This window comes from Sus scrofa, chromosome 9, assembly GCF_000003025.6.
Source record: "Sus scrofa isolate TJ Tabasco breed Duroc chromosome 9, Sscrofa11.1, whole genome shotgun sequence".
Taxonomy (NCBI): Eukaryota; Metazoa; Chordata; class Mammalia; order Artiodactyla; family Suidae; genus Sus; species Sus scrofa.
Genome location: NC_010451.4, coordinates 101207044 through 101234697, shown reverse-complemented (window position 1 = coordinate 101234697; position 27654 = coordinate 101207044). Strand labels below are relative to the sequence as shown.

Below are 27654 nucleotides of genomic sequence, written 5' to 3'. Positions count from 1 at the left end.
AGATTTATAAGTTATTTAAAGTTACTCTGAATTTAGATAAATAGGATGATATAAAAAGTTAACAAAAAAGAATTATACAAATACTAATACTTTACTGCCTTTATAAAATAAATCAAAGTAATGTATCTGTCATGTAAAATATGTGTAGATATTTTTAACTAAAGGCAAAGTTTGAAAGATTTTGTATATTTTAATTATTATCATTATCTATAATTATTACAGAAATAATTTTGATTCTATTTTTCATAATAAACTAATGAAAAATAAACTAGACTATAGTTACAAAATCAAAACTGAATTTATCAAAGATTACTTTCATATAAAGATAATTATGTTAAATTATTAGGATTTATCTGAGACTCTTCTTATATTTATTCGTGATTTTTTGGCCACACCTGTGGCATGCAGAAGTTCCTGGGCCAAGGATTGAACCTGTGCAACAGCAGTGACAATGCTGGATCCTTAACCTGCTGTGCCACCAGGGAACTCTATTTTTATACTTGAAAGAATGAATTATAAATCAAAATACCTATAAAAATGTAAATAAAAATTCCTAAAACCTTTATCTTTTTATATGTATTAGGGTAGTTGAGCTAAGACAAAAAAAATTAAAGATAGAGGAAATAAGACATCTATAATAGTCCCAAAGATCATATTCTCTTCAAGTCCTCTTGAATATCACTATTACAATTCATTATCAATCTATTTGCACCACTATGACCACATAAAATAGCATTATGTGGGCATGCATATATGCAACACAAATACCTTTAATATAAATAGTAGTTAATATATTTGCAAACTATATATTGCTACATTTCTGAAGTTCCCAAATCCACCGTTTCAGTTGCCTTTAATCTACTGGCACAGCCTCAGCAAGATGTCATACAAAATAGTATTTTTAACTGAACCATCAAAATTCTTAGTCTCCAGTGTTTCTATTTTATTGCAGTCAATAGTCTCAACTTATTTTTCCATCCAGTATAACAAACTAGTGGAGAAAAAAAGGACATCAAAAGAAAGCCCATTGCTCAATGGCGGCACATAAATATCACATCCAGAATGCTTGCACATATAATTTTCTAAATTTAAATTCCTTAAAATTTAGGCTGAGCAATCAGAAAGGGAAGTTACTTGAAACGACCATCACACATATTAACAGTTATCTATTGTTTACATCTCCAAATGGCCTGCATTTCCATGAGTCTTGAACTTGCTGACATCACACTGAATTACATAAAAATTTGAAATCCTGAAATTCTGTAATTTGTTTTTCTCCCTTTGTCTTTCCTGGTCAGAAGAACATGGCTAACTTTGCTAATTCATCATCGCTGTGGAGCAAGTATAAGTATGGTGCCTGACTGTTCTGAGCTGCCATTATTGCCGAGTTCTGCGTCTTCAGGTCCTTGAGCAACTGTATTCCATCTCTTCTCTTTTTCTGTCTAATATGTAGGGCATGCCAAATGATGAGATGCTTTCTGGCAGCCCAAGAAAATGCTAACTATAGAACAACAGATGTAGTCTGTCCACTAAAGTGAGCTAGAATCACTTACCTAATATGACATTTTGTAGTTCAAGGTGATTCTTGACCCTCAAAATACATTATCAATTTAAGCCATTTCTTCTACTATAAAAATACCATGTTAGCCCTCTCAAAACTAATTTTCATAAGAAAACAACAACAGAAAATGGATATCTATTCATTCAATGACTGGTTGTATCTCCCCCTCTCCCCCCTCCCATGGAAAAACCTACTAAAGATTACAGGCTTCCAGCAGCTATGTTTCTGGCCACTGAAACTCAACACAGAGAAGGGGATTTCTTTATTCTTTGAACTGATTTGATATCTGATGTCAAGACCCTTCCCACCCACTTTTTTTCTCCCTAGACTGAGTATTCTTGAGACTTCCACAGCCCCTTTGCTCTCTATTATGTATTCTGACCACAAAGTGACATGCACAAGGGAAAAATCCAACATTCTAAGGATATTAGAGTAAAATAAACAGACTGGGTTCCTGATGGCTTTACTGAGCAGCTAAAATAATGTCAGCAACTACATACCTTATGATGTCTTGTTATAAGACAAAGTAAATACTAATTTTCTAAAACTATTATGGTTTTATGTTGTTTGCAACTATACATAATTCTAACAACATATTATATATAGAAATGTTTTACATACATATATATACAATATGTATGCATACACATTTAAAGGAAAATTTTTGCTAAATTAGAAATTTCAATTAGAGAAGAATTGAACAATAGTGAGCTGAAAAATAGAGCCGATTTTCTGCTGATTTCAGGTAGATAAGTTAAAATTTTAAAGCAAGTCAAAAAATTCCATATACTGAGTATTCAATAAATGTTATCTATGATTAAAAGAAGGAAATTATCTTATTTGCCATAGTTAAATTTTTTGTTTTATCATTATTGTTTGTAGAGTTTGCATTTTGTTGTTTCTTAGTGATATCTAGATTTGGTAGCTTATAGAATACCTACATCAGTCATTCTGTCAAACATAGCACTGTCAAATTCACCATCCCATTGCCTGCCCTAGCCATTCTACTCCTATCTCCAAAAAAATTCCTACTATATTTCAATAATTATTTAGTTATTTCACTTAACTGTGAAAAAATATTTTCTTCACTTTACAAAATAAAATAGTAGATTAGGAGTTCCCATTGTGGTGCAGCAGAAACAAATCCAACTAGTATCCATGAGGCTGCAGGTTCAATCCCTGGTCTTGCTCAGTGGGTTAAGGATCTGGTGTTTCCCTGACCTGTGGTGTAGGTTGCAGACGTGGCTCGGATCTAATGTTGCTGTAGTTGTGGCATAAGCCAGAAGCTATAGCTCCAATTGGACCCCTAGCCTGGGAACCTTCCTAAGCCACAGGTGTAGCCCTAAAAAGCAAGATACATACATACATACATACATACATACATACATAAAATAATAGATTAAAAGATCCAATAAATTCTAACATTACATATTTGTCAGTGAGAGAGCTGGGAAAAATATGAAGCCGATGATCCTTCTTATAAAGAACATGTAACAAATTTTCATAATCTAGAGTCTGAAGACCAAACTTCTCATTCCAAAGTAGTCAAGCATATTATCAACATGACCTCAAAAAAGTTTTTCTTTTTCTTTTTTTTTTTTTTTTGTCTTTTTAGGGCCAAGTTCCCAGGCTAGGGGTTTGAATCGGAGCTGTAGCCACCTGCCTACACCACAGCCACAGCCATAGTAACACCAGATCCTTAACACACTGAGCAAGGCAAGGGATCAAACCTATATCCTAAGTGGGTTTGTTGCCACTTAGCCACGATGGGAACTTCCCCAAATAAGCTTTTCAACCTTATATCAAAGTATAGTTTAAGAAGCACCTTTAGGAGAGAACTTAATTCAAACTCTTTTTATTGCAAATGAAGAAAGTGAAGCTCACACAAATTACTTGGCACTAGGTTCAAAGCAAAGATGAGGTGGGGAGAGGAGGAAGAATGAGAGTGCATTTCTGATGGATTATTTGGGGAGAAAACTCTAAATGTTACCACCTGAAAATGGTGTCCATCTCTACATTTTATGTAATTTTCAGAAATTGTCCCAGTAGAACTGTCTTGATCCATCTGGACTTGAATGGTCAGATAGAGGAATAAGATGCAGCTTGGCTCAGATGGACAGAGTCTTCTTGGCATATTACTTAAGAAAAATTGTTTGTTCTAGCCATATTGCTAAAGCAAGACACTCTCCCTAAGGTTGAGGAAGAAATACACCACGCTGTATAATTTTTGTGCCAAGAGTCAATTGCTAATAGCTGGACAGAGTGGTTACATCCCTCATTTGTGAGCATGATGATAGGTTCAAATTTTTTTATCCCTTGAGCCAACCGCTTCTCAAATCAATATGCATCTTATAAATTTGTAAACTGGGGAGAGTAATTCACTGATTGGGATGGTGTATGAAGAGGAAAATGGAAATGACCAGGCAAAGTCTGGTTCATCCTGATGCCATCTATTCATCCTGTGCTTCAGCCAAATGAGGCTACTCAAATATTCTGTTGACCTTATTTATTTTTCCTTTACTATACTTCAGTTTTTTTTTCCTTTTACACTCCGTAAGATGCAGATGGGCATTTACTTTTATTTGTGCTTTACCTTTTCTACCCATCTTTGTATTTTTATCTTCTTGTACTATTCTTTTGGGAACAGCACCCTAATTTCCTTTTTCAAGTCACTGTATCTCTCTCGTTCTATATAAATGTATTTAGACTTTTAATTGATTTGCCCTGTTTTCCCTTATCCATTTAAAGTTTCTTTTCCTGGAGTTGTCTTTATAAGTGTAGTTACCCAAGAAAGTGTATGTAAGATCATACATCCTAAAAGTAGCACCCCAAAGAATTTACACATAATTTTTGCTTCTTGGACATACAGAACTATCCCTTTCCTGTGTTTTTCTAACCAGTTTCTCCAAATTTCCCTCTGATGTTTTCTCATAAAGAAAGTTCATGGATAAGAATGCCTTCCCTTTGATACTACCAGTAGAATTCCCATCCATTCTTTGGATTAAAATGATCCTTCCCCCCTTGGCCTTCCTTGTGATTTTTGGCCAGAAAGTCCTGGTCACCTTTCTTAAATGCTGTGTACATTCTAACGGGCCTTACAGTAACTAGTGTATCTGCTTTATGCTGTGTATTAAACTGTAAGCTTCCCAGGACAGAGGATTTCCTAATCATTTTACATCTTCTCCCTTCTCCTCACTTCAATCTCTATAAAGTAGTGTCTTCTTAATACTAAGAAGTGAGGGCTTGAAATGTTTGCTGAATGAATAAATCATAAGTGCAGTAGTAGGCAGAATGCTAAATTGTAGATTTGGAAATTGAGTTTTAATTGACTGCTCCAACACATATTTATTGAGTGGTTTTGTAAATAATTTAATAATTTCTGGATCTTATTTTTCTTATCTGTAAAAGGTGGGTCAATTTGTGCTGCTATAACAAAAAAGCATTAGACTGGGTGGCTTAAGCAACAAATATCTATTTCTCACAGTTCTGGATCCAGAGAAGTCCAGATTGAGGAGCTATAGATTGAGTGTCTGGTGAGAGCACAAATGGTCATCTTTTCCTTGTTTCCTCATACAGCTAAGAGAGAAATCATTTCTCTAGCATTTCTTCTTATAAGGATACTTATCCCATTTATTCTCTATTGGGGAGGGGGAAGGGCCCTCCCAGAACAAAGGGAAGGCAATGTGCAACACCAACATTTGTGCGTATATGTGCAGTTCTGCAACAATGTACCATAACCTGTACCCATGAGAAAGGTGTATTTATAACTGTCTGCTCAAAATATATAGAACACTTTATAATGGGGACAAAGGAATTTAGATGTATCAGGAAAACTAACAGGGTGTATAAGGCGACACCCTGCTGCATCTGGGGCTCAGACTTTGGATATGAATCCGCTGAAACAGTGCCAGCACGAATAAATGCTGCTTCCTGGCAAAAAGCCTCAGGGTCTTGTTTCTCTGTATATAAGTCCTGCAATTCCACCCTCATGATCTAACTACTTCCCAAAGGCTCCTCCTCTGAATATCTCCACATTGGAGGTTAAAATTTCAACATATGACTTTTGGAGGGGACATAAACATTCAGACCATAACAATAGCTGTAGAACCAGGAGTTCCTGTCATGGCTCAGTGGAAACGAGTCCGACTAGGAACCATGAGGTCGCGGGTTTGATCCCTAGCCTTGCTCAGTGGGTTAAGGATCCAGCGTTGCCGTGAGTTGTGGTGTAGTTAGCAGATGTGGCTCAGATCTGGCATTGCTGTGGCTCTGGCGTGGGCTGGCAGCAATAGCTCCGATTAGACCCCTAGCCTGGGAACCTCCATATGCTGCAGGTGCAGCCCTAAAAAGACAATTAATTAATTAATTAATTAATTAACAATAGCTGTAGAACCAAAAAAGATCTCTGTGAGACCTAAATTATTCACTTCCATATAAAGTGTTTGGTAAATATATCTTATAGTTTGGGGATTTTTTTGGGTAGTCAATCGAATTATTTTATTAGTTATAATTATAGTTCATAAGTTAGTTATAGTCCTTAAGAGATAAAGCCATGGAACACTAAGTCTAAAATATACATGCACCCCTATGTTCATGGCATCATTATTTACAATAGCCAAGATATGGAAGCAACCTAAGTGTCCACTGACAGATGAGTGGATAAAGAGTATGTGGAACACAATGGAATACTACTCAACCATAAAAAGGATGAAAATTTTCCACTTGCAGTGACATAAATAGACTTGGAAGGCATTATAAGAGAAATAAGTCAGAGAAAGACAAATACTGTATGATATTGCTTACATGTGGAATCTAAAAAATACAACAAACTAGTGATTATAACAAAAAAGAAGCAGACTCGAAGACGTAGAGAACAAAGTAGTGGTTACCAGAGGGGATTGGGAAAGAGGGAGTGGCAATATGGGGGGTAGGAGATTAAGAGGAACAAACTACTAGATAAAAAAATAAGCTAATAAGCTACAAGTATAGCCCAAGGAACTATATCTGATCACTTGTGATGGAACATGATGGATGATAATGTGAAAAAAAGAATATATATAAATGTATAACTGGTTCACTTTGCTGTACAGCAAAAATTGACAAAACATTGTAAATCAACTATAACAAAAAATTTAAAAATAAAATAACTGCAAAAAATAAGCTACAAGGATATATTGTACAACACAGGGAATATATCCAATATTTTATAATAACTATGAATCATTATATTGTATACCTGTAACTTACATAAAATTGTACTTTAGGTATACTTCAATAAAAAAAGAAAAAAAAAGAAATAAAGCTATGGAAAATCTCCCTTTGATATTGCTTTTTATTATCTGAATTGTCCAGGAAGCTAAAATGATAAACAGGAAATTGATTTCACACACTGTTATTGTCAAAAAAGTATTAAAATAGTCAAGCAAAGCAGCTCTAAGGAATTGGAAGAACAAGAGGAAGATCTATTTGTCTTAAGAATGCCCATAAGCAATTTCAAATTTATTTTATGTTAATTTATTGGATAGTAGGGAAGTTGAGGAAGTAGGAATATTTACAGGGCTTGTTGCTATATTCCTTTTTAAAGAATAGTTTCTGCTTGACTCACCTCACAAAGTAGAGAAATAAATCATAGCAAAATTGACTGATTTTCTTAACATCCACAGTCACAAAACAGATGACAGACATATTTAATTCAGTCTACTGGAGCAGGTACCATCCCCTTTTTAGGTGGAAAATTGGGTCTTTGGTTTCTGATGATCTGGAGGCCCATCTCATTTTCAGGTGACTACAGTACTGCACCAACCACTGAATGCATTTGATCTCTAGTAGTCTCTCCATGAATTATGAACCAGTGAAATTGTTCTTCCCCCAATAATTCTCCTTCGACTATTTTAAATAGAAGCACACATATAAATCCTATACTAAATCATTACATATGCCATGGTTTAATTGTTTTTCCATAGCTGAAAACACTGAGGCATATGACGTTTCATGTTTTAATTATAATATTAGAGTGCTCAGCCAATACTTTTAATCATGATTTTAATATCTTTGTGTGCTGTTTTTCTTCAAAATTTCAGTGGTATCACATATTTTGTATCAGAATTGCAATAATAAAAGAGACAAAAATATATTAAACTGTTGCAGATCATTAAGAAATTCAAAACTAGGGAGAATAATTGCTATTTCAGAAAAGTGACAGAGATAAATGTAAGTGGCTTATAATATTTTATAGCTCTATTTAAAACAGCTTTTTATCATATCCTTCACCCTACTATTGCATAGATGGAATATTATTATTGTTTCATTTTGCATTGTTGGCCTTGGTCTCAAAGAAAATATTAGAGTTTTTCTTATAGTTATGATTACAAGTTCCCATGGAGAGGGAAAATGACTACTAACTGTATGCCTGGCATTGTGCTAGGTACTATACACACATTATCCAAAATTTTACAGTCAAGAAATGCAAAAGATTGCCACATAGTTGAAAGCAAACTCAAGTACATCTAAATTTTCAGTAATGTCTCAGGATAGTTAATTTAGTCTGGGAATAGAGTATTCCCTATTAATTTTTTTGACGCACCTAACTCTTAAACACTAGATGCTCTTTATAAAAAGCAGAATTTAGCTAATGAAAAATATATGGCCAAGAATGAATCTCACCTGAATTTAAGCAAGTTATTTAAAACCATAGATTATACCACCATATGTTTAACAGAAAAAAAAAAACAACCTATTGGGATAGATATGAGTGAGTATGAAATCACTGGAAGTTAATAAACCCCAAAGCTCTAAGCTTTCTATATAAAATTATTAAAATCAAAAAAGGAACTATTGACCAAAACTGCTAAATAATTTAGCAGGATTTTTTTTTTTACTTAGGTTCTTAGATTACTGCCTTTTAAACTTAATTCCGAAGTTTAAGTAAAATTTTTTTAAATGCAGTGATAAAATATCATAATTGTTTTTGTTTTTTGGAAATCAAATTTATGAACATACCCACATTAAATTTAAAAAGCATACAACAAATGTTCATATTAGGTACACATTCATTTATAAAACTAAAAGTAGATGTGTGAATGGTATTTGAATAATAAATATTTGAACTTATTTTGTTTTACATTATCAACTATTATTCCCAAGTCAACTAAATTTATATATACACATATATTTAAATTATATTTTTAAATAGTGATAACATGAGTAAAACTGATGGGAAATTAGCAGGAACAGACTTATAAATATTTGACATTTTTCGTGTTTTGAGAACTATAAAGCAAGGTCAGTCCTCTCATTTTATTTTTTTGCTAATCTCCTGCACCTAAAAACTATCAGCTCACCTGGTATAAAGATGGTCCACCTCCAAATGTCTTCATTCTCACAAATAACATAGACACATTGTCCAAACTGACTAAAAGGAAGCCGCAATTTTATTTGCGAGTCTATTTTATGATAATGTAGTACAAAAATATTCCTTACAAAGTCACTGCAAAGAACAGACTAATATATCATCCACAGGTTGTGTCAGAATGAATCATTTTTAATGAAGTTAAAAGAATTCTAAGCACATGATTTGAACTGTTACATGGTTGGCTTCAAATAATGAAGAATGTGTTCCAAAAGCTTATTTTGGAGTATAGAACTTTTTTCCATAGAAATTATGTTTTTTAATTGCTCAATTAATTTATTACATTTATAGTTGTACAATGATCATCACAATCCAGTTTTATAGGCTTTCCATCCCACGACTATTATAATTATGTCATTTGCCCATTTATGAGTCTTTTAAATTAATTAGACTCCTGAACCATTATCATTCATGGTATGATGGAACATGCTGTCATACATTGCAATGTATAATAATGCTTCCTGGGAGGCAGGATAGTGGCTAACATTCCAAATTAGGCTAACAGGTTCTTAAAAACTCAAAACCCTGCTTTCAGGAGGAGAGTTAGATAGAAAGCTCCCAAATCCAGTACCCTGGTAGGAATTCTCACCGCTACTGTTAAAGATTCCTTAGGGCAAGAACGGGTTAGGAGTGAGTAGAAGAGTAACAGACTATTGGGAGATAAATTCTGTATGCTCCTGTATAAAAGGTTATGGCACAATGAATATCTTACTAATGTATCTCCTTACAGCTTGGCTCAGCCCAAACACTCTTGTTTTTAGGAGGGCCCCAGCTCTAGTTTATTCTGAAGTCCAGACTGCCTCAGTTTTATACTGCCAGCATATGGTAGTATAAATCTGGAACGGTTTCACTATATAATGAATTGAAATTTCTTTTTTTTAAATATAACGATTTTTTTTTCCATTTTAGCTGGTTTACAGTGTTCAACCGTAAACAGTGTTATACAATTTGTACAGCATGGTGACCCAGTTACACATACATGTGTACATTCTTTTTTCTCACACTATCATGCTCCCTCATAAGTGAGCATACATAGTTTCCAGTGCTACACAGCAGGATCTCATTGCTAATCCATTTCAAAGGCAACAGTCTGCATCTATTAACCCCAAGCACCCCATTCATTCCACTCCCTCCCCTTCCCCGTTGGCAACCACAAGTCTATTATCCAAGTCCATGATTTTCTTTTCTGTGGAAAGTTTCATTTGTGCTATGTATTAGATATAAGTGATATCATATGGTATTTGTCTTTCTCTTTCTGACTTACTTCACTCAGGATGAGAGTCTTTAGTTCCATCCATGTTGCTGCAAATGGCATTATTTTGTTCTTTTTTATGGCTGAGTAGTATTCCATCATGTATATATTTCCCATTTTAGAAGCAAACACAAAATCATTTTGAGATTTCCTTGGCATTAAAAAAATACTTTATTACTCATAAAAATACAAAAAAATCTGAAATGCCTTTCTCTACAAAAATTTGTAAGCCATTTTATCTACTCCCCACTCTCAGCGCCAATACATAAAGACAAATAGAACCTGAAGGAAAGACAAGGGCAGGTAATAATAATAAAAAATTGAGGGTTACCAAGCCTGGAAGTTCTCTTCAATTTCTGGAAGAAATGTAGACTCACTTAAGTCAATTGAGATATGTTACTCAAGGAACAGGATATGTGTTTGAGTGCATGAGAAGGGAAATTGTTTGAGTTAGAGAAGTAGAGGTGGGTGGGCAATGAGGAGTAAGAAAATAGCCATGGGGCGGGGGGTTGGGGGGGTGCTATTAGAATGACGGTGGAGGAAGGACAAAGGAAGATTTCTTCATCCTTCTTGTTCTTCCTGGTTGTTACAATCCTCATCCCGAAAGGCAAGGCTCTGATATGACTCAGGAGAGAAATTAAAAGCAGAAATTGGTCTTGAGAGGTTGAATGTACACTATCTGAGTCTGCAGTGGAAAGGGAAACAGGGAGGGAAACCCTCATGAGTTGCAAGTTGAAAAAGAAAGCTATGCCTGTTTCCTGCTGTCAAGTGGCTAAGTGTGCCTAAGCATAGGAAGGGGAGTATACGAGTATACGAGTCAGGTAGGAAGTAGACAAGGATTTTGAAAGTGAACAAGACTTCTACTGAATTATAAACCGTTGGCTGGGTTATAGTGCTATAGATCAGTAAATTCAATTATCCAGACTTGAAGGCAAGCAATTAAAATTTCTTAAAGACTCATTTTTAGACATTTGGGACTAATATTGCCATTAGAAATATAGGGAAGACTGAGCCAAAAATGGGAAAGAAGAAAAATATGCAATTAACCAAAAGCATTCTTAAATGACTTCTGTCCACAGTAAATATAAACTACATACAAAACTATGCATGATTTTTGAACTGATGGGAGGATGTTTAGAGGCTGTCATCTTAAACAACTCCAATTCATCCCTTGAACTGCCTCCAATGAAAGTCTACCAAAAATATCTTTTTGAAATAAAGTTTCATTTTTACTGAACTATTACTATTTGTACTTAATAAATTTTATAAAAATGTTTTTCAACCACCCAGGAATATATTTAAAAAAAAGAAAAAATTAGATGCTACAAACATCACTGGAAGTGAATTTTTACTTCTATTAGGGGAAGGATGACAACAGAGAGGAGAAAATCTGACAAGGGGTAAAATATACACACATGCATACACACATATGGTACATGATTTCACATTTTGGATGTGTTAAATTTTTTTCCCTGTGTTGCAGGGAGCTGAAGATTAACTACTTGTGGGTAGGCCTAAGAAATAAAAAAAAAAGTTTTTTTTTTGTCCAGTGTCTAACTTTATCACAGAGTGATATTACAAAATTATTATTTTGTAATTACTATTATATTACGAAAATTAGTAGGTAATAGGAACAAATTTTGCTAACCTTCACTTGTGACAAACTTCATTTTCCTGCCTTTCACAATTTATATTCTTTAAAACTCAGCACAGTGACTTATAATTGATTTGGATTCAATAAATATTAATTAAATATCCATGCTCAATTAATGCCTTAAATGATTTTCTCAATAATAATAAATATCTCACGTACATGAATGCAACAATAGTCAATGTGATTTATAAAAGTTTAGAAATATTCCTTCTTATAAAAGAGGGGTCTGTCATTCCTATATATTTCTTTTTTATACTGATACTATGAGTTCTTTGCTAGTTAATGAAAGTGGCCTCTATACCATTAACTTTGTAGTGTAAAAATCTCATTTGAATAAAATTTTACTTTTTTTTGCTAAATAATCACCTTTATACTTGAATAGAAATAATTTTGTTCTCAAAAGTAAATATTGGATTTCCTGCTGTGGTGCAGTGAGGTTAAGGATACAGCAATGCCACGGCTGTGGCTTAGGTCACAGCTAAGGCTCAGATTCAATCTCTGACCCAGGAATTCCATACGCCACGAGTGTGGCCAAAAAAAAGAAAAAGTAAATATAAAAAACATAAATATTACAATTATATTTTAAAATCATATGTTTATTTTATATTTTTGGAAGTATATGTCTGAGAACCCTCAGCAAAGAGAAATGATGATTTTTAAGTCTCTCTTCTGCATAATAATTTTTACAAAACAGTAAAATGATTTCTAATTTTTGGTAATACATTTAAAAATAATATCTAATTGCTGACTCCTGAAAAATCTGGAGAAATGCGTGGAATTTCATCACCCTAAAAATAAACTGTCCAATGACCTGAGACTCATCTTGTTTTAATAAAATCCACATAGAAATTATTAATTTTATTAAGTAATAATAAAAATATTTGAAATAACAAATAAGGAAGGCAGCTGAGTTTAGGGGTGATTTACTAAAGATGGAGTTTTTATTGAACAGAAATCACCATTTTATAAAGGCTCTATCCAATGTGAAATCTTTAATTTTGTATCTATCATTATACTTGATGACTTGAAATATTTACATTCTTTTTTTTTTTTTCTTGCCTTTTCTAGGGCTGCTCCCGTGGCATATGGAGGTTCCCAGGCTAGGGGTCTAATTGGAGCAATAGCCGCCAGCCTATGCCACAGCCACAGCAACATGGGCTCTGAGCTTCGTTTGCAACCTATACCACAGCTCACGGCAACGCCAGATCCTTAACCCACTGAGGAGGGCCAGGGACCAAACCTGCAATCTCATGGTTCCTAGTCAGATTCGTTAACCACTGCGCCACGATGGGAACTCCAAAATATTTATATTCTTTTGATTCTAGCTTCAAGCCAGGGAATTCTGTTTTATAGTGAAAGGACATATTATTTGAGAACTGATTTTTAGTTCAAATTCTTCAGTATAAAACATAGAATGTGAGGTCCAGAACAGTAAAATTATTTTAAAATTTCATTCACTCAAAAAAACTTTTTTTTTTTGTCTTTTTAGGGCTGCACCTGCGGCCTATGGAAGTTCCCAGGCTAGGGATTTAATCGGAGTTGTAGCTGCTGGCCTGTGCCACAGTCACAGCCACGCCAGATCTGAGGTGCATTTGTGACCTACAAAACTGCTCATGGCAACACAGGATCCTTAACCCACCAAGCAAGGCCAGGGATTGAACCTCATGGTTCCTAGTCGGGTTCGTTACCACTGAGCCATGATGGAAGCTCCCACTCAATGTTAATTAACTACAATAATACTATTATACTTTGAGTCTAGAATATTATTTATTTCAAATATTTTTAATATTTATTGCTATATTTATCTAATATAAGAACTGTAAATGGTAAATATTAGGGTACTGTTGTTGTTGTTTAAAATTTGTTTATTTTTTTAATTTTATTTCCCCAAAACAATTTTTTTTCTACTGTACAGCATGGTGACCCAGTTAAAAATACATATACACATTCTATTTTCTCACATTATCATGCTCCATCATAAGTGACTAGACAGTTTCCAGGGCTACACAGCAGGATTTCATTGCTAATCCATTCCAAAGACAAGAGTTTGCATCTATTAACCCCAAGCTCCCAATCCACCCCACTTCCTCCCTCTTCCCCTTGGCAACCACAAGTCTATTCTCCAAGTCCATGATTTTCTTTTCTATGGAAAGATTCCTTTGTGCCACATATTAGATTCCAGATATAAGTGATATCATATGGTATTTGTCTCTCTGACTTACTTCACTCAGTATGAGAATCTCTAGTTCCACCCATGTTGCTGCAAATGCCATTATTTTATTCTTTTTGATGGCTGAGTAGTATTCTACTGTGCATATATACCACATATTCCTAATCAAATCATCTGTTGGTTGACATTGTGATTATTTCCATGTCTTGGCTATTGAGAATAGTGCTGCAATGAACACGCGGGTGCATGTGTTTTTTTAAGGAAAGTTTTGTCCAGTATATGCCCAAGAGTGGGATTGCTGGGTCATATGGTAGTTCTATGTATAGTTTTCTAAGGTACTTCCATACTGTTCTCCATAGTGGCTGTACCAGCTTACATTCCCACCAACAGTGCAGGAGGGTTCCCTTTTCTCCACATCCCCTCCAGCACTTGTTATTTGTGGATTTCTTAATGATGGCCATTCTGACTGGTGTGAGGTGGTATCTCATGGTAGTTTTGATTTGCATTTCTCTAATAATCAGGGATGTTGAGCATTTTCTCATGTGCTTATTGGCTATCTGTACATCTTCCTTGGAAAAATCTCTATTTAGGCCTTTTGCTCATTTTTCCATTGGGTGGTTGTCTTTTTTGCTATTTTGTGTAAGTTGTTTGTATATTTTAGAGGTTAAGCCCTTGTCAGTTGCATCATTTGAAACTATTTTCTCCCATTCTGTAAGTTGTCTTTTTGGTTTCCTTTGCTGTGCAAAAGCATGTCAGTTTGATCAGGTCCCATTGGTTTACTTTTGCTTTTATTTCTGTTGCTTTGGGAGACTGACCTGAGAAAATACTCATAAGGTTGATGTCAGAGAATGTTTTGCCTATGTTCTCTTCCAGGAGTTTGATGGTGTCTTGTCTTGTGTGGTACTGTTTTAATTTACAAATGATTAAACCAGTTCATGGATTAGTTGGCTTGGCTAAACTCATACAACGGAACTGCAAGATTTACTCAGGTCTCTTGATTCTGTGCTGAGTAATTTCTCTGTCACACTAGAAATAAGCAACTGGAAGGGAGAAGAGAGTTGAACAGAGAAGACAGCATGTCTCCAAAGATGTATCAAAGTTACCTGGTTATTTTGCACATGATACAAGAGGCACTCAATCAAACACCTCTGAGGATGAGCTACTCCTGCAGGAAGGAATGTGTCACATACTCCTTGGTACTGCACCCAAAGAAAGCCTTGAAACCCTGCTTAAGCTTCAGGGTCTGGCATGCCTAATGCTGCACTTAATTCTTGGGGAAACAAAACATAAGCAGTTGATGAATGAAATGCATTTGGATTCGGCTAAAGAAGAATCAAACATTTCACCCAAGATTTTCAGTTGAATGATTAAGAACTGTTGGCAACATTTGCAGAGATTGGATTATTGGAACAAGAAGGCATTTGTTTTGTTTTTAAGGGTATGGTAACCTGACTACGTGGAGTCATTTACATGTTGGATGGATGAACAAAAAAGAAAGAAATAGGAGAAAGAATCTACTGTACTGTACTGATGCGAATGGTATTATCATAGCACATTCCTCTCAAACAATCGATGTTATGTTCCTCCTAAAATCTTGGGATAATGAAGAAATTAAAACAGAAATCCCAGGATTCTCCTTGGGAAGAGAGTTCCCAAAAATCTATTTTAGGATTATGCTTTTCAACTTATAACACTTAGATTATTTATATACAACACTGATGGACAATTTGAATTCAAATATTTCAGTCACAAATCCATGATAGAATTGCAAAAGCTTTGAATACTTATACAGAATTTATCACTGATTACCTTCACAAGTGGCTCTCAGAAAGGGAATCACAATAAATCACTACCATTCTTTCTAAACAACTGCCATCTTATCAGCATGCTAAGAAAGAGAGATAACAATCATGTTTTTCATGCGAATGATACAAATTACCAAGAAGCTGCAACAAACCTATTCCTCACTCATAAATAACATGTTTAGAAATATCTTCTCTTTTCCTGTTTTAGTTAGTTAATGTTTTTGCTCCCATATTACCCCTCACCCTAAACTTGCTCATTGGCCACAACCTCCTCATCATTTACTATTCTCCTACTTCCTTTACACAACAATTACTACTAAGTAAAATTATATGACATATTTACTTGTTTAATTGTTTATAGCCTAAGTTGTTCCTAAGAATGTAAGTTCCATGAGAAAGTAGAATCTGACAGTTAGCAGTTATTTAGTAGGCATTTACTCACTGAAAAATAAAATGGATGCAAATAAAAAGCATTTTTGGAGAGACTATGAATCACTAATAGCATAACACAATAATAAAATCCCCATATGTCTCAAAAAATGCCTGATTTTTCTACATTAAATGTTTAGCAGGTTCTGTGACATATTAAGATTTAATTAATATTCATGACCATGAAGGACAATTAGCAGTTTTTATAAATTATGGCAACTCTTTATATTTCAGTCACAATGACTAACTCGTAGCATCTTGAGGTCAAGTTTTATATCTTTTTTTCCTAGGGCCACACCAGTGGCATATGTAAGTTCCCAGGCTAGGGTCAAATTGGAGCTACAGCTGCTGGCCTATGCCACAGCCACAGCAATGCAGGATCTGAGCCTTGTCTGCAACCCACACCCCATCTCATTGCAATGCTGGATCCCTGACCTATTGAGAGAGGCCAGGGATTACACCTGTGTCCTCATGGATAATAGTTGAGCTTATTTCTTCTGTGCCACAACAGGAACTCCTCAAGTTTTATATCTTGATTAAAGCTGTATATAAACCATGTTTACTGATACAAGTGTATATTTAGTGTATTTTGTTAACAATAAAAACATCCCATAATCAAAGCACATTTTTTGTAAGAAAAAGTTTCTTTGCAGTTAAAGTATATGATGATTTATAAGTACAGATTTTTACTTCCTCTAAAAACTGATTTAGATCTGTCATCTAAAATTTCATCTTTAACAAACATCATATGGAAAAAACAACCAAATATAAAATAAAAATGATCCTTACTTTTGTCAAGATATTGATACATGGCATGAAACTGTACAGACCCTGAACTATGCAAGCACAGCATCATGTTATAAGAATGTACCAAAAAAAAAAAAATGATGGCACCCACTCTAATACATCATTTTAGCCCTCAGATAAACTTTATAAGTTTCATTTTAAATAAAAATGGAAGATTCTGACACAGTGAATCATCATGAAGGAAAATGTATGCCAAATGCAATTATTTTTAGTTTGTAAATTTTCATGCTTTAACCAATATTTTCAAAATAAATATTCTCATCATTCCTTTGGTTTTAATCAACACAAGACTATGGCGCACATTATCCATTCTGAAAACATAAAACGTTAAATTTAGATTTAAACTTATTTCCTAGCAATCAATTTAGTATCAAATGTTAAATTTTTAAAATATATAATAAGAATCTTGAAGTAGAAACAGTCCATCTGTAGCTTTTAGAGGATCTATTATTAAAATTAAGCCTGCAGCAAAGAACATTAGTCAAATGAAAGAGTTTCTAAACAAAATATTTAACACTCAAAAGTTGTAAGCATATGGTCAAGAATGTTGGAATTTTATCAGCTGGTCATTTATTATTAAATGTAACTAGATAAGAAAGTGGCTTTTAACTTTCTGAAGTCTTTAAAATATTTCCATAGTTCTAAAGAACTTTCAGGTAGAACAGGCTACAGCTGGGTGGAGTTATTTTGTTTACTGTTACAAATTATTTTCAGTGATGTGTAATGACTATAATAGAAGACAAATTCACTGATAAGTACCTGATTTCTAAAGAAATTTTTTTTTTTATCAAAATACTAGATGCCAAGAGATTTCTGAGCCAGAGTATAGGTTTAGAAGATCTGCTTGAAGGATGTTCTTAAATCTACTCAATCTACAGAACTTTTATTTCATCCTTGTCTTTGTTTCTATACTGGTGAAACAATCCTGGAGGCAGAAATTTTCCATGCATTATCTACACGGGAAATGTTCAGAAGATTATGTACTACAGGCAAATGTGCTGCAAAATGTAACTTTATTTAATCCAAGGAAGGTACATAATCTTATGTTTCCTAAAGACCTTATGCCATTTGATCACTTGTATGAAGTAAGTCTTTAACCTCAACTCCAATAATCTTTTTTTTTTTTTTTTTTTTTTTTTTTTTGCTATTTCTTGGGCCACTCTCCAGGCATATGGAGGTTCCCAGGCTAGGGGTCTAATCAGAGCTGTAGCCACTGGCCTACGCCAGAGCCACAGCAACGCGGGATCCGAGCTGCATCTGCAACCTACACCACAGTTCACGGCAACGCCGGAACCTTAACCCACTGAGGAAGGGCAGGGATCAAATCCGCAATCTCATGGTTCCTAGTCGGATTCATTAACCACTGCGCCATGACGGGAACTCCCATTTTGGTTTTTGACATATTGTTTGCTGCATAATATGTACTGTCATTTTCATTAAATATATTTTGGAATAGACATTGCTGTATAAAGTTGTACAAGTGCTCTTTAATCTATACCTTAGGGATAGTTAGCATTAAAGTACCTTAATAAAGACTGAAGAGTCTAGGGGCAATTACTTAGGGCCTTCAAATAATGTTTCCAAATCTACACTGGAACTTTATTAATTAGCATAAAGAATGTTAAAATGATTTTCCATTGGCAGAAGAGTGTTCAAGATAATAGTTGGTTAGAAAAATTGTAGTGAGCTCATCGTTATTGTATGAACAGAGCATAATAATTTGACACAATAGCTTAAGCACACTTGAACAGGGCTCTGGATCTTCTAGATCAGTTCTACATAATATTTAACCCAGTGATGGTGAATTTAATGGTTTGATACTGTTCACCAGAAATTAAGAGTAAGAAACATTTATAGCAACTTGGGGACACAATTGTTTGAGTTTTAAATCTAAAAAATACAAAAAAACCCCACCAAAAACAACAAAAAAAAACCAAAACCACAAACCATTTGGGGAGTTTTCATCATGGTGCAGAGGAAACGAATCTGACTAGGAACCATGAGGTTGCGGGTTCAATCCCTGGCCTCGCTCAGTGGGTTAAGGATCCAGTGTTGCTGTGAGCTGTGGTAAAGGTCGCAGAAGCAGCTTGGATCTCATGTTGCTGTGGTTGTGGTGTAGTCTGGCAGCTGTAGCTCCGATTCAACCCCTAGCCTGGGAACCTCCATATGCTGTGGATGCGGCCCTAAAAAGGTATATAATAATAATAATAATAATGATAAAATTAATAATAAAATAAATTTTTCTTGTAATTTATTTTTTATTGTATTTCACAAAAGTATTGGTCAACAAGAGATTAGAAAATAAATGAAACATTTAAAAACACTATCCTAGTTCCTTGCTAGTCTTATGTCCATGAGCCCAGCCTAAAAAAAGACTGTTGGTCTTGCCATCATAATACTTACGAATTCTCTGAGGTGTGAACCTTTCATGCATGGAGCTGTCACAGTGCAGGAAGACTGAGGATAATATTCAACTGTTCTGTTTCTTTCTTTGTCCTGCTTTATAATAAATATTGGCACGTTTTCTCAAACTTGACCTTTCAAATATAATTTAATGATTTTTCAAATTACATTTTAATTTAATAACCCACCTACGTCTAGGCTGCAGTTGAGGAGTCAAAGAGCTTGTACCTTCCTCCATACAAACTCTAATATTTACCAAAATTTCTTCTAAATTGCTAAATGCTAAATTGGTCAAGTCACTTCTTTTCCCAGTTCAATCAGCTTTTCCCCCAGCTTTCCTATTTTGAAACCTATGTCATTTGTGTTTCCTGTTTGTTTTTTTGTTTGTTTGTTTTTTAATGCTTAGAGGAATACACTCATTATTGGGAAATATAATCATGTACAATCTTTGTGGCAGAGCAGAAGTATAACTGAAATTATAAAACATACACATGAAACTTTCTCCAGGGGGTTACGACTAAATATTCACTCCAAGTTTCCTCACTTGTCATTTAGCTAGACCATGGCCAAGATGGCAGAAGACAAATGTGAACAATTCAACACAGACCATAAGAACAAAATAAGAAAACACTCACCCTAGTCCTTGGTCATGGTGAAAGTCTGCTTCAGTAGTACTTTCAAATACAAAGAAAAAAATATGGCAGAAACAACTGTCAGCTTTCCCAGATTTAGCTGCTATCTAATCCCATATTAACTTCAAAAAAGATACATTTCCTAATAAGGAATCTGGGCTCTCAGTAGCTGTCTAGAGCAGACTGGTAATTTGACAGATATCCTAAATGTAAACTTTAATGATTACCACTCAGATATTTAAAGTTCGGCAATTGTCCCTGCCAGGCTTATTACAAGGGAAATAATCACCTCTACAGATGTTTCTTGACACACAGTAAAATAAAAAAGCATGCAATTCTTTCTGTAAAATGCTTGTTTTAGAATATCTATCCTTCAAAAACGTGGCCATTTTCGAATGCTATATTCCTGAAAGAAAGAAAGATAGAAAGAAAAAAGGTGTTGATGATGCTGCCCTGGAATTTAAGATGAGTTATTGTTTCTCTACCAGAAATTGAGTTTTTGCTATTTGAGACAATGCAATGAAAAGCACTGAAAGTCTATTAACATTCTAATATGATTCATACGATATGGTTGTGAAGCTGGCCCTTTACCTACCTAACATTAGTAAAATAGCTGTCTTATATCACATAATTATCTTTAACATGATAACATTATCACGTTAGTAAATTAAAATATTAAAAAAAACTCACGAGGAGTTCCCATCGTGGCTCAGCAGAAACAAAACTGACTAGCATCCAAGGGGATGTAGGTTTGATCCCTGGCTTCGCTCAGTCAGTTAAGGATTCAGAGTTGCTGTGAACTGTGGTGTAGGTCGCAGATGAAGCTTGGATCTGGCATTGCTGTGACGTAGGCTAGTGGCTACAGCTCCGATTCGACCCCTAGCCTGGGAATCTCCATGTGCCACAAGTGCAGCCCTAAAAAAAGCAACAAAACAAAACAAAAAATCAAAGCTCATGAATCACCTTTAATGCAGTCTTTCAAAAAACACGTGAAGGTATAATTACGTAAATTCCAAAAGAGAACTGTTTCAACCAACTTTTAAGATAAACAGGAATTTGGCTCAAAGATAGTTAAGATATATAAAATATATAAAATAGGGTATACGTCTATTCAGGAAATCAAGTTTTTAATTATTCTAGTTAATAAAAGTATTAATTTTTTAGAGTCAGAAGATTTTTCCCTCCAAATAATGCATAATTTCAGATTCAATCTAGATCTAGTTAATTTGTTTTCTGAACATAAATATATGAAAAATAATGTGACAGAAACACAATTTATAATCTTGTAAATTAAAAGAGAAAACATATCTTGATTTGGCTTTAAGAAAACATTTGAATTTAAAACACTGATAAACAATTTTTGCTGTTAAGTCAGTAAATAAAATAATTTTAAATTATATTCATAGAAATATTTATAATGAGAGACCACAAAGTTTTACAATGTGTAGATATGTGCAAAGCATTCACAGGAAGAACTGCAAATCAGAATGTGAACAGCCAGCTCGTAAATGATTGATGCTTTCTCAATCATCAAAAGGTACATCATAAAGTTTGACAAATCAATAAGTTAGATAGAACCTAAAATAAAACCACATGTACAAATTTTCAGTTCACAAAGAACTGTCCCAGTATCTCAAAAATATTAAAAGGTAAGCAAAGCAAAGCAGGTATCATTATCCCTAATCAGAGGAAGCCAATGCTCAAACAGGGTACTTGACGTGAAGAGTTTCACACAGCTGGTATGAAGTGATCTTTAATTCATTGGTGCTTTTGCACTATTCCTCCCTATGTGTTAGACTGCAGGCATGTTTCTGATGTGATTGTGTATCAGTGATCCTAGTACATGACCCAGTGTTAAATTAATCTATTCTATACAACTGAAGACATCAGGATGCTATTCAAAGAATTCAAGATAGTTGTGGATATAGAGGGTAATTTCAGCTGTCTCCTCTTTTCAGGCTTAGGCAGTTATAGCTAGTTTAAGGATCTCAAGCTCCGTCCCTGTAACACTGCAAACTCTATGGTAGATTTGTAACACATGTCTATTTTTTTCAGGAATCTTTCCCTGGGACTTTCCAATGCACAAAGCAAAACCTAATCCTAAGAAATGAAGGGGATAATAGGGTAATGGATGGATAAAGTAGGTAAACTGTAAGAGAAAGAATGAAGTAAAAATCAAAGAATGACTGAAATGACTGCCAGAAGTAAATTTTAACTCTGGTGAGCCACAATCAAAAACCCAAATCTAGAGATTCAGTTTTAACAAATTGAGCAGTTTTAGAAAGTTGGATACAAAAATTACAAGGTTAACCTTATGTCTTGCTCATATTTTAGACAAAATGCCTGCCTTTCATTCATGCAGGTTGTTAGTGTCAGGTTAAGACTAAACATCCATAATTCAAGATAAAATTTATTTATCTATTTATTTATTTTTTCGTCTTTTTAGGGCTGCACCTGCGGCATATGGAAGTTCCCAGGCTAGGGTCCAATCAGAGTTGTGGTTGCCAGCCTACACCAAAGCCACGGCAATGTGAGATCTAAGCTGCGTCTGTGACCTACACCACAGCTCACGATAACAGCAAATCCTTAACCCACTGAACGAGGCCAGGGATCGAACCTGCATCCTCACGGATACTAGTTGAATTTGTTTCCACTGAGCCAAGATAAAATTTAAAATTTTGACATTTAAACATTTTTCTTGACATTTGGCCAAAGCTGGAAATCCAGTCAACCATGATTTCTTGACAGAATGACAGGAACAAGCAAAGCATCTTCTTCTCTTTCTCTTTATATTAAGAGTAATATACTATCTAAAGTAGTTTTCCAAAGTTTATTTCACAAGATATTAATAGCTAAAACATGAAAAAAGCGTACTGTCATCAAATAAATTTGGGAATAATTAGGTAATGACTAATATAAAAGTTCTCTTCATTTAGGATCATCATGGCCTTAATTACACTAGTGGTCAGGTTTAGTGTCACTAAATCCCATTTTGTTGTAGAGTATGTTGTAAAGCTATGTTCCAAGGCACACATAATGGGAAACATTACCCTAAGGAAAGGATATAGTTATTCTTCCTGCCACACCCACAACTCCAGTCCCAGAATGTGGTCAAAGTTGACACTAAAATGGTAAAGAAGGTTCTCTGTATATTCTGGATTTCATACACCACTGATGTTTGACAGTAGTCCCCTAAATGGGGGAAAAATTATACATTTATTATTACATCAGGGCTGCTTTCCAGACCCACTGACATTGATTGATTTTTAAAAAAGCAATCACAATACCAATATTACAGTGAGAAAAAAATGTTATAAAGCCTTGATATTGTTACACAAGTCAGTGATCAAATTTTCTAAGTTAATTTGAATTTGTAAATAGATGGCTTGTTTGAATGACCAAATAAACACACGTTGCATGGGATTGATATGTCTCTTAAAACTATAGTTATGCCCTCCCTTTTTTTCCCTTTCCAATACTGTTGTTATTCTCAAAGAAACTGATTTCATTTTTTGCTTGCAGAGTTTCCATCTTCTGGATTTTGAAGATTGTATTCTCTAATACAACTTACATGTCCCTTGTCCCTTGCATTTCCTATAACTTGTAGATAAAGCTAAAGGCGTAACCTTTTTTCCTTGATTTCTTTTAAAATTAATTTACTTGCATTATGATGAGTTTATGGATTATAAATCGCTGTACATTGGTGTTATTATTTTTATTGGTCCTCAGATTGTCTGATTTTGGGGGACAATGTGGAAGCCCCTTTCAATTGGCTTTTGAATTTTTCTGTCACGAAGCAGTAGTCTTTCATAGTTTTCATTGTTTTGATTTTTGGCAAAACTATTTCCAAACTGGTATTTTGTACTTCCATCAAGTAATGTAATGTGCAGATGTCTTTCTTTTGTGATATTAATTGCAGTCATTGATGATCACTGTCTAGATCTATTATTTCATTAAAACTTTGTAAACTATAGTGATACTCTAAATTTGCCATTCCTTCCTCATCATCTAGAGTATTTCCCTAAAGGGAAACTTAACTCTCATCAATTCTTTGGTTACAATTTTTATGGGAATGTTACGTGAAATGCTAGCTTCCCCCCATCCCAACTATATACCAGATTTCAGAATGGTACAGAGTTAGCTTACTAGCACCTTCCAAAGGAACCAAGATTTTTTTTCCTTTGATTTCTGTTAAAGTTAATTTACTTTTTATTATGATGAATTCATGCATTATAAATTGTTTGCTGTCCAGTGGTGTTATTACTTTTATTGGTGCTCATATTGTATAATTTGGGGGGGCAATGTGGAAGCCTCTTTCAATTGGCTTTTGAATATTTCTGTCATGAGTCAGTAGTCTTTCATAGATTTTTTGTATCCTGTATATGATCTATTCTTTTTTTTATGATTCATTCTTTTATTAAAAAATTGTAATATATTTGTATTCCCTCCTCCTTTCTTAGACAAAAGGTATCATTTATATATACTTTCTTCTACCTTGATTTTTTTTTTTCACCAATACCATACCCTGGTGATCACTCTATAATCATATCTTGAGAAATTTTTCATTTCTTTTTACATCTGTGGGGTGAAAGATTACTTAATTGATCCTCCACTGATGCACATTTGGGGCACACCATGTCTTTTTGTTTTTGCAAAATGTGCTGTTATGATGTAGCTTTGTCAGCACTGGTTTTAAGGACCAACCTTATTTCTGAGGGTTTGTCTAGTTTGTTGTTTATAACTGGTGCAGTACTCCATGGGGCATATACACAAATATGATTTTATGAAAACATAATTTGACTGAAAACATTTAACATTGCAGTAAATACTAGAATAAAATGTGAGAGCTGAAATTGACCTTAAGATACATTTAATAAAATTTGCTTAGTTTAAAACAATAAGGAAGTCCTCATATGATCAAATGGACTATTTGATGGTTTGGAAAGACCTAGTATTCAGCCAACAATGTCTCCTGACTCTTGGATAGTTTTGTTTCCTACCTATTCCATAGAGGGCACACAGGCATAATTTATGAACTTATGCTGGTAAAACTACGTGTACTGGTCAGTAATAAAAAACAAATCAGGGATATAAAAACATAGCACAGAGGCAGAATCCACTAAAGGTTTTCATTTGTTAAGATCAATTTACTTCACTTGATAGTTTTTATAATTAAATAAATTTCATTTCAATGTTTCATGATTCTTTTTTTTTTAATTAAAAAATACATTGGCCAAAGTGAGTATAGAGGGAACATACCTTAACATAATAAAAGTCATTTATGACAAAGCCACAGTCAATAAAATACTCAACGGATAAAATCTGAAAGCCTTCTGGCTAAAATCTGGAATAAGACAAGGATGCCCACCCTCACCACTTTTATTCAACATAGTATTGGAAGTCCTAGCCACAGCAATCCAACAATCAAAAGAAATAAAAATTACCCAAATTGGAAGAGAAGAGGTATTCAGATGACAAGATACTATATATAGAAAACCCCATGGAGTCCACATAAAAACTACTCAAACTAAACAACAAATTCAGCAAAGTAGCAGGATACATGGATGCTATTCAGAAATCAATTGCATTCAGAAATCAGTTACATTTCTGTATACTAGCAGTGAAGTATTAGAAAAGGAATATAAAAAAAATACCTTTTAAAATAGCACCCCCAAAATTAAATACCTAGGAATATACCTTACTAAGGAGGTGAACGACTTATATGCTAAAAACCTTAAGACATTAATCAAGGAAATTAAAGAGGATTCAAAGAAAGGGAAAGATATTCCATGCTCCTGGATTGGAAAAATTAATATTGTAAAAATGGCCATACTACCCAAAGCAATCTGCAGATTCAATGAAATGCCTATCAAATTACCCATGATATTTTTCATAGAACTACAACAAACAGTCCAAAAATTTATATGGAATCATAAAACACCAAGAATTGCCAAAGCGATCCTGGGAAACCAAAACCAAGCAGGGAGGCATAACTCTCCCAGACTTCAGAAAATACTAGCAAGCTACTGTAATCAAGACAGTGTGGAACTGATACCAAAACAGACATACAGACCAATGGAACAGAATAGAGAGACCAAAAATAAATCCAGACACTTATAATCAATTTGACAAAGGGGGAAAGAATATAAAATGGGAAAAAGTCTTTTCAGCAAGTTGGTTCTGGGGAAAATTGGACAGATGCATGTAAATCAATGAAACTAGAACATACCCTCACACCATGCACAAAAATAAACTCAAAATAGCTTAAAGACTTAAACATAAGACAACACACCATAAAACTGCTAGAAGAGAACATAGGCAAAACATTCTCTGACATAAACCATACAAATGTTTTCTTAGGTCAGTCACCCAAGGCAACAGAAATAAAAACAAACCAATTTCTTTAGTTTGACCTTATAAACTTACAAGCTTTTCCATAGCAAAGGAAATCATAAAAAAACTAAAAAGGCAACTTATGGAATGGGAAAAAACAGTTTCAAAGGATGCAACTGACAAGGGCTTAATCTCCAAAATACACAAACAACTTATACAACTCAACAACAAAAAAACAAACACCATAATTGGAAAAAAGGGGCAGGAGACTTGAACAGACATTTCTCAAAAGAAGATATACAGATGGCCAACAGAAACAAGAAAAAATGCTCAACATCACTAATTATTAGATAAATGAAAATCAAAACTACTATGAGGGAATACCTCACACTAGTCGGAATGGCCATCATTAATAAGATTACAAAAAACAAATGCTGAGAGGGTGTGGAGAAAAGGGAACCCTCCTACAATTGTTGTTTGGTGGAAATGTAAACTGGTACAACCACTATGGAAAAAGTATGGAGGTACCTCAGAAACCTAAATATAGAACTATTATATGACCCAGCAATCCCACTCCTGGGCATATATCTGGACAAAACTTTCATTGAAAAAGACACATGTGTCCGTATGTTCATTGCAGCACTATTCACAATAGCCAAGACATGGGAACAACCTAAATGTCCATCAACAGATGAATGGATTAAGAAGATGTGGTATATATACACAATGGGATAAGACTCAGCCATAAAAAAGAACAAAATGATGTCATTTGCAGCAACATGGATGAAACTAGAGACTCTCATACTAAGTGAAGTAAGTCAGAAAGAGAAAGACAAATACCACATGATTTCATTTGTATCTGGAATCTAATATATGGCACAGATGAACCTTTCTACAAAAAAAACCAGCCTCATGGACTTGGAGAACAGACTTGTGGTTTCCAAGGAGGAGGGGGAGGGAGTGGGATGGACTGGGAATTTAGGATCAGTAGATGCAAACTATTGCATTTGGAGTGGATAAACAATGAGATCTTGCTGTATAGTGCAGGGAACTCTATCTTGTCACATATGATAAAACATGATTGGAGGATAATGTGAGAAAAATAATGTATATACATATATGTATGACTGTGCAACTTTTCTGTACAGCAGAAATTGACAGAACAATATAAATCAACCATAATAGAATAAATAAAATCCTGAA

At 34.4% G+C, this 27654-nt stretch overlaps 1 protein-coding gene across 11 annotated transcripts in view; it reads right to left on the bottom strand.

Moving 5' to 3' along the window:
- Positions 1–27654, bottom strand: part of MAGI2 (membrane associated guanylate kinase, WW and PDZ domain containing 2) — a 1324507-nt gene that overhangs the window by 936502 nt on the left and 360351 nt on the right. The gene's annotated exons all lie outside the window — the stretch shown is intronic.